This window comes from Enhydra lutris, unplaced genomic scaffold (assembly GCF_002288905.1).
Source record: "Enhydra lutris kenyoni isolate GAN:26980312 unplaced genomic scaffold, ASM228890v2 scaffoldscaffold3, whole genome shotgun sequence".
In the NCBI taxonomy this organism is placed as follows: domain Eukaryota; kingdom Metazoa; phylum Chordata; class Mammalia; order Carnivora; family Mustelidae; genus Enhydra; species Enhydra lutris.
Window position 1 is genome coordinate 19,088,342 of NW_019154087.1, and position 8,079 is coordinate 19,096,420.

Below are 8,079 nucleotides of genomic sequence, written 5' to 3' on the forward strand. Positions count from 1 at the left end.
TCAGCAGTGGTGGTTCAAAGAACATGACATTATGTTCCGGTGTCTTTGCTGGAGATCCACAGTTCTCTTGTTTTCCAGCACATGGGTCATTTGGTGATGGAAGCTGAGGTGAAGGAATACTAGTGTCCTTTGTGGCTCCAACAGGGAAGGCTGTTTCTCGTCTCTGTTGGTGTCCTTGGTGGTGAAGGCCTGCAGGCTTCCCATCTGGTTCAGGCCGTTCTGAATATGTGAAACATGGATTTCTACATTATTCTGAAAGCAACTGATATTAGAAGCATCTGTTGTATTCTTGATATCATTTAATGAATCTGTAAGTGATTTGAACTCAAAGGAATTCAGCTCTCCTCATTCTGCCAGACACTTAATTTGTAATAAAATAGGAGTGAGCTGGGGATTAAGTCTGTCAGATTTTCATTCTCAACATGGGGCCACCCAGTGGAGGCGCTGGCTGCCAGTCAAGCTCCTGGACTTCCTCCTCACACCTCCATCTCCTGTCTCTGGACTGGTCCACAGCCTGCCCACCCTGGTCTGGAGAAGGCTCATAGCAGTATTGCTGCACTTCATGCAAAACTTTGTTGAGGTCCTTATTGAGTTGCTCAAGCTCCAGAAGGATGGTTGCATGTCTCTGCTGAAATTCAGTGCTGATGGGCATGGGATAGGATTTCAATTTTTCTGCTTCTGTGTTCATTGCTCTTAATTTTTTGATATGTTCCTTTTTAATTATGAGAATTTTTGACAACTTGGTCACTTGGATGAGGAATTGTACTGGAAAACCAACTAGCATTTCAGTGTCAGAGGCAGAAATCTTACTTCTCCAAGGTGACTGCTAGTACAGGATCATCATCCATAATCGGTGACTGGAGAGGAGGAGTATAATGGAACCGTGGTGGAGTCATAAAGAATCAGGAAGGTCCCTGTTTCTGTCCAAAGGCAGCAACTTGCATTGTCTCATGAGGCTCATTACTAAGAACTTCATAGTCAGGGATGGTATGGGTGCCAAGCCCTGCCCTATCAAAAGTTACTCTATACGTAGCATTAAAAGTATCCACAGCAACTATTTGTCCAGTGAAGAGACCGTCATGAACACCACATAATCGAGCTGTAACTTTGGTTCCAATAACCAGGGGCAAAGGGATTTCATCTGGGAGGTCTTCAAACTGGGAAACATCTGTACTTTTGTTTGTTGTAAGAGTCTTATTTTCTGCCATTTCTGTTTTAATGCTGCTCTCTCTTCCTCAAAAAATGCACAAGAACATCTCTTTGGTTTTCCCATAAGTTGCCTGATTTTTCTATTCTTGTTAACTTTCTTGTTGTTAAATTAGGAAAGTACTCCTCCTGACAGACACAGAAGTCATCATCGCCTTCAAACAGGTGCTTATCTATATTTGAGTAGAACCATTCGTATATGCACCATTTATGTGCTTTGGGAAGCTTGAGTAGGTTATGTAATTGGAAACCAAGCTTCTGTGAGGCTTTCTTATCTGGTGAGGACATCATTGCCATCAATTTCAGTGGGGCTATTGTATATTCTATGACATTCTATGTATTCATTCATTGTATATTCTATGACAATTCTATGACATTGTATATTCTAATAACATTTATTTTTTTCTAATAAAATTTCTTTTAAGCCTTAGTGCTTAGTCCAGAAGTAATAAATAATAATAAATAATCTTATTTATTATAAATACTTATAAAATATGTAATAAATAACAATAAATAATAAATAATAAAAATAAGCACATGCTTATATGCCTTTAGGAAGTTAAGTGACCCAGATTTAGCATCAGATATCCTGGTAAAATTTGTACTAAAATACTAATGCTTAGTCCATAGATTCTATGTAATACTAACTAGACATCCTATACAATATATATTTTTTCCAACACTACCAAGCAATTAACTCGATTCTGATACTATTTGCCTGGAGATAGTAACAGACCCCACAATTAAGGGCTCAGTCCTACAAGACTCCCTCTTCTCCTCTGACCCTTCAGATGCCAGTCACAAGTCCAGGTTATCACCTATGCTTCTGACTGACAAGCTGTAGATCAGAGGTTCCCATGATGCTTTCCTTGGGTTCAATTAACTTGATAGAGAGGCTAAGGAAATAAAAGAAACATTTTACTTGCTACAGCCAGTTTGTTATAACATGATATGACTCAGGAACAGCTGGGTAGAAGAGATGCATGGAGCAAGGTATATAAAAAGGGGTATGGAGATTCCATGCTCTCTGGGTGTGCAACTCTTTCAGAAGCCCCACCTGTTCACCAATTCAGAAGCTCTCTGAACCCTGTTCTTTTGGGTTTTTATGGAGGCTTTATTGCACAGTCATGATTGAGTAAATCAACAACCATTGGCAAGTGATTCAACTTCCCAGATCTTCTCCCCTGTCTCCAGAGATTTGGAGGTATGACTAAAAGTCCCAACCCTCTAATCACATGGTTGGTTCGCCTGGAAACCAGCCCTCATCCTGATGTGCCTTCTGAAAGTCACCTCAGGTGACTTAATATAAACTCAGGTATGGTTAAAAGGGGTTTGTTATGAATATCAACACCTGTGTGGCTCTTATCATTCAGGAAATTTCAAAGGTCTTAAAAGGAACTTTGTGCCAGAAACAGGGTTGAAGATCAAATACATATTTATTATAAATCACAATATTACACATCTCATATGCTCAGTTGCATTCATGCAAGAATGTGAAGGTAGTCCAAAGATGCACACTGATGGGAAGAGAACTCTGATTGGCATCCAGGAAGTGCCATGCTATTATCTCAACATTGTTTTCCCTGAAGTATGCCTATGATGATGAATGGGGAAGGTAATGCAGGACTTTGACCTTGCCAGATGTAATGTTGAATAAACGCCAATTTAAATCATAGCTCCTGAGAATACATAGTGCTGACTACTCTCTCATACTGCTAGTAGAAGCATAACTTGATTTAAGTATTCTGGAGGACAATTTTGCAATATATATCAAAATGTGTAACTATCATACCTTTGAGACAGAAATTCCACTTCTATGAACTTATTCTAAGGATGTGTAGACACATAGTTTGTGGTACTTCCCAGCCCATGCCCTCCTTCTCTAGACCCTGGGGGAAGACCCCCATGTTAGAATGTTTTAGGTGGAGAGGAAGTCAATAGGTACAAGGAAGAGAAGCGTTAAGTGGGGGGACTTCCAGGCTATGATACATCTTCTCTGCGTCAAAGATCAATGATAGATAATTTTTTAAGGAGATATCTGAAAGAACATGACTAACTCAAAAACAAGACAGACACCTCCATGGGCCACAAAAAGAATAGAAAAACCAAAGTAGTGAAAAAGGATGAAGTCAAATGCTTGCTAGGTTCAAGATCCCAATATGGCTACAAGGGCAGGAAAGGTGAAGGATTATGGAGAAGATGCAGATCCCTGTCCCTTCCCCACCCCTTATACTGTAGAAGCCTCCTTTTGCAGACAGAATGTAGTAAGCATTCTCGAAGGACAGAGCACTCAAGTGAGAAAGATAGAGTGCATGTATTAAGTAGCCATTTTTATAATTTGTAAACTTTGAATGAGTAGGACTGAATGTGGTCCCAAAGTCAGTTTTTTTTTTTTTTTTTTTTTTAATGGCAAGAAGCCTTTATTTTCATACAAGGTGCCACCGCAGGTAACCATCAGAGAACACACTGCTCTTTACAGATACACAGAACTGAAAAAAGCATTTTAGCATGCTGCCTTACTGTACATAGAAAACTGGTGAACAATTTCAGACACTACAGTTAGGAAATAAAATGGGTTAATGCCGCTTGCCGATAGGTTTATGAATCACTCAGCAGTGTTACAGGATATCTTAACCTGAAAGCAGAATCACAATCACTCTGGCAGTCTCTGGGCCATTCTAAATAAAATGCAGGTCTAGTGAAAGGTACGACGTGTAAGCGAGAGAGAGATACCCTATCCCATCCTGAAGAGAGACTGATCTAGAGCCATACTGGCACATTTTTAGAGTCGATAACAGCCATTTTAATTAGCTTGACTCTCCCTTACCACGTATGCTGGTAAACACATGGAATAAGAATATATATGAGAAAAAGAGACCTAAAAAGTATAGGACATAGGACTTGTAAGGAAAGTAGCCTTGTCATTGTTATAGGACATCTAGCAATTTCTTAGAAGGAATGGAGTAGAACCTGCTGTATATCTTTTGTAGTTTATGTAATATTAATAGTAATAGTAAATTCTCTCTCTCATATGTGCATATAGAGACAGAGATATGTGACAATGGGTGTCCTTGGGAAGAAGCACTGAGATTCAGTTGCTGGTGATTTTACAGCTCCCCTGTTTCTCAGGCTGATTACACGAGGTTATGGTTTTGTGCAGTAATCCTGGATCCTTATGTTAAGTTGCACTTCTTAACAGATTTGAGTGGATTTTTATTCATTACAAATGAACCTAAGCAGATTTGAGTGGATTTTTGTTCATTACAACAAAAGGAGCCTTGACTAAGTCAGGAAATAATGGATTGGAACCCAAATTTTATGTAAGAGGATGTTTATTGAGGAACTATGTGTAATAGTGGGGAACTGGAAACAATCTAAGCACACCAAATGGGGCAAAGTTAAGACAATGGTGTGGTCATACACTGGAATGGCATTTGGCCATTAGAAAGCATGTTTTCAGGGACATTAAAGATTGAGCAAATGTATATGACATGTTATGTAGGAGGGAAGAACCCTATGTTTCTCCTAGTTCTCTCTTCCTCTGATGTCCTGCTTCCTCAGACTGTAATTTCTATTGTATCTTACATCTTGCCATTTCCCTTAATTTTCTTAAAACACAACTCATACATGCATTCATGTAGATGAGACTTTTTTAAACTTCCAGGGGTCTAACGGGGTTATATTCTGGGATAGAAAGGGGTTTGCATTCTAGGCTAGCAAGACACAATGTGGCAATAATGTAAGCGTGAATAGTAGACATTCTTGTTCTTCAGTGTGTCTCGGGAATTCCCAATGCTGGGAACTTCTCAGGGGTATTGCTGTTCCAGGTCCTGGTGTTATCCTATCCTGATGGAAACTTTCCCTTTCTCACTAGCCTCCTTTTATTCTCTCTTGCTCCTGGCTCCTTCACTCCTCTCTTAAGCTGCTACATTGCCCAGGGAATCTCAAAATTCTTTTACTTATTATGCAAAGGAATAAAATTTTTCATTTTTCTTCTTTCCGTGCTATAAACTGGGGGTCATCACTTCACAGTGAAATAATCCATTAAGGAGCAAAAATAGTTCTCTTCTCTAAGAAAACCTCTACTTCTATCTTTCAAATAAGATCTCTGTTCTCTTTACTATATCCGCACCTGTCATCCCCCTGGACCCCTCAGAAAAAAAACTGAAGATGTAAACAAAAATAAAATAGTGTTTATCTTTGAATGGTGAGGATTATTTCTCTTCTTTATTCCTTTTCTGTCTCTAAATTTCCATAGTGTGTGTGTGTGTGTGTGTGTGTGTATCTTTTAAAAATTCAGGAACAAAAGTATGAAAATTACAATTCTGGAAGTGCATCGAGTGGGCAAGTTGATGAACAAAAGCTTCAAATAAGAGCTTAAAGATATATAAAAGTATGTCTTGCTCTCACAGTGGTTCTTCTTGGGTATATCTGGTCTCCTCCAAGTGGTGACTTAGGGACCTATCTCATGGCTCTGCCATTTTCTAGGGTTTTGGATTCCTCTACTGAATCTAGCCAGAAAAAAGGAGAAGAAGTAAGTGGTAGAAAATTTTTAGGGACCAGGCCCTAAAGTGCCATATTTCACTTCTACTTACGTATTGTTGGGAAATGAAGTCTAGCTGTATGGTCAAGAAGCTGAAAAAAAAAATGAGGTTTAGTGAACAGATAAACAGCATATTGAAAGGGAATTATCTTAGGCTTTAGACACAGACCTAAGTCTGAGTCTCAGCTCCTCTAGTAAGGTAATAGATTACATTTTAGAATTTGGAATTAAATAATCAACATTGAAGAAAAACTAATTGGGGAACTGTTAGTACATGACACTCACTGTTTTATGTGCAGTTAATACAGAGGTGAAAGAAATTTTCTCCCTGAAAGAAGAGAGGTGGTGTAGTAAGTAGAAGAGCACATATTTCTCTCCTCTGTGAATGTGAAAATACTGCAATATAGTGGAGTAAGTGAACAATAGATGCCTGTGTCAAGACACCCTGATACGTGTGATCAGTCCAATGAGAGAGGCACCTGCGTGGCTCAGATGATTAAGCGTCTGCCTTTGTTTCAGGTCATGATCTCCAGGTCCTGGGGTTCAGCACCATGTCGGGCTCCCAGCTCAGTGAGCGATCTGCTTCTCTCTCTCCCTCTGCTCCTGCTTGTGCTTTCTCTGTCTCTTTCAAATGAATAAGTAAAATGTTAAAAAGAAAATCCAATGAGCCTGAAAACTTCTCAGAGGAGGTTTCTTATTAACTTGGACTTCAAGGACACATGGGTGCTCATCAAGGAAGTGGTGTTTGAGGAAGAGCATTTCTTCCTAAGGAAAAGCATGTGAGTCATGGGAGGTGAAAAAGATTATGATCAGGAACCTCTGAATAAAACAAATCAAAGGAAGAAAAACAAAACATTCCATTGTATGTGTGAGTCAACCAAATCTCAAATAATAAATGCCCTGAAAAGTTCATCTTTGAGGGGATGAATCATTTCTCCTTTGGGGTCATGGGGATAATAAGCATTCAGGGAAGGAGGAAACAGTCACAAATGAGGTCAAGGATCACTGGAAGAGTGCACATTCCCTTTCTGGATAAGTTACTATTGTATTCTCTTATACTTTAAGAATGTTGGGGCCTTACCAAGAAATGTCACCATGATATTTTGTTTGTTTGTTTTTGAGAGGGGTGGGTTTTTTTAAAGTAACAAATTACTTAGCCTTTCTCTGGGATATGAAATATAAAAGGGGGCATCTGGGTGGCTCAGTTGGTTAAGCGTCTGCCTTCAGCTCAGGTCATGATCTCAGGGTCCTGGGATCGAGCCCTGAATTGGACTCCCTGCTCAGTGGGGAGTTTGCTTCTCCCTCTCCCTCTGCCTCACCCCTCCCCCCCGATAAATAAGTAAAATCTTTAAAAAAGAGAGAGAGAAATGAGAATGGGATTATCCACACAACAAAAAACAGGTTGGGTGAGTTTGTGAAGTAAGTAATGCGGTGTGTGTACTTAAAAAACCTACACTCTTTTTTTGACCATGTGGGTAGTAAAAACATACTCTTTTTTTTTTTTTTTAAGATTTTATTTATTTATTTGACAGAGAGAGAGAGAGAGAGAGAGAGAGAGAGAGAACAAGCAGGGGGAGGGGCAGAGGGACAGGGAGAAGAAGTCTCCCCACTGAGCAGGGAGCCAGATGCCGGACTCTATCCCAGGACCCTGGGATCATGACCTGAGCTGAAGGCAGTCACTTAACCAACTGAGCCACTCAGGTGCCCTAAAAACATACTCTTAATAAATCTCAACTCTGGTGCATTCATGGAGTGTGTATTTATATTTATTTAAAATTCAAGCCATGTTGAATTTCCAGGGCTATGTCCTAGATCAAGTAGATTTTTCCTCTTGTTCCAGTGAGTCCACATGAGGTATTGAGTCAGGGCCATGGCTCATGCTTAGTGTGTCAATCAATTTCCCTTTCAACACCAAAGATTAACTTTTAAGCTTTTGAGAAACCATCTGATAATGACTAATCAATATGTATAGGGAAAAAAAAGATGAAAACAAAGCAGTAATAATCATGTTGGACTCAAATGTACATCATTTCTGGTACTCATATACCTACTAGAAGCTCTGTTGTCATTCTAATTATCCTCTCAACAACATTTCGTCTGCGAATTATTAAAGTGCTAAAGCCTTGTGTTGTCTGTATCTATTCAGCAAGATTTTAAATTTGAAACACATTGATCACCATGGACGTGGATAGATTTAGTTTGTTTAGGACTCAATTTTTTTCCCTAGCATCTGTCATTCTATTCCCTGTTTCTGTGAATTTGTCTACTCTAGATACCTCATATAAATGGAATCATTTATCTTTATCCCTTTGCAACTAACTTATTTCACT

The 8,079-nt window shown here is 39.3% G+C and overlaps 1 pseudogene; it reads right to left on the bottom strand.

The window, feature by feature from the left end:
• On the bottom strand, positions 1-1,494 carry LOC111156152 (annotated as a pseudogene).
• Between the last annotated feature and the right edge of the window lie 6,585 nt (positions 1,495-8,079).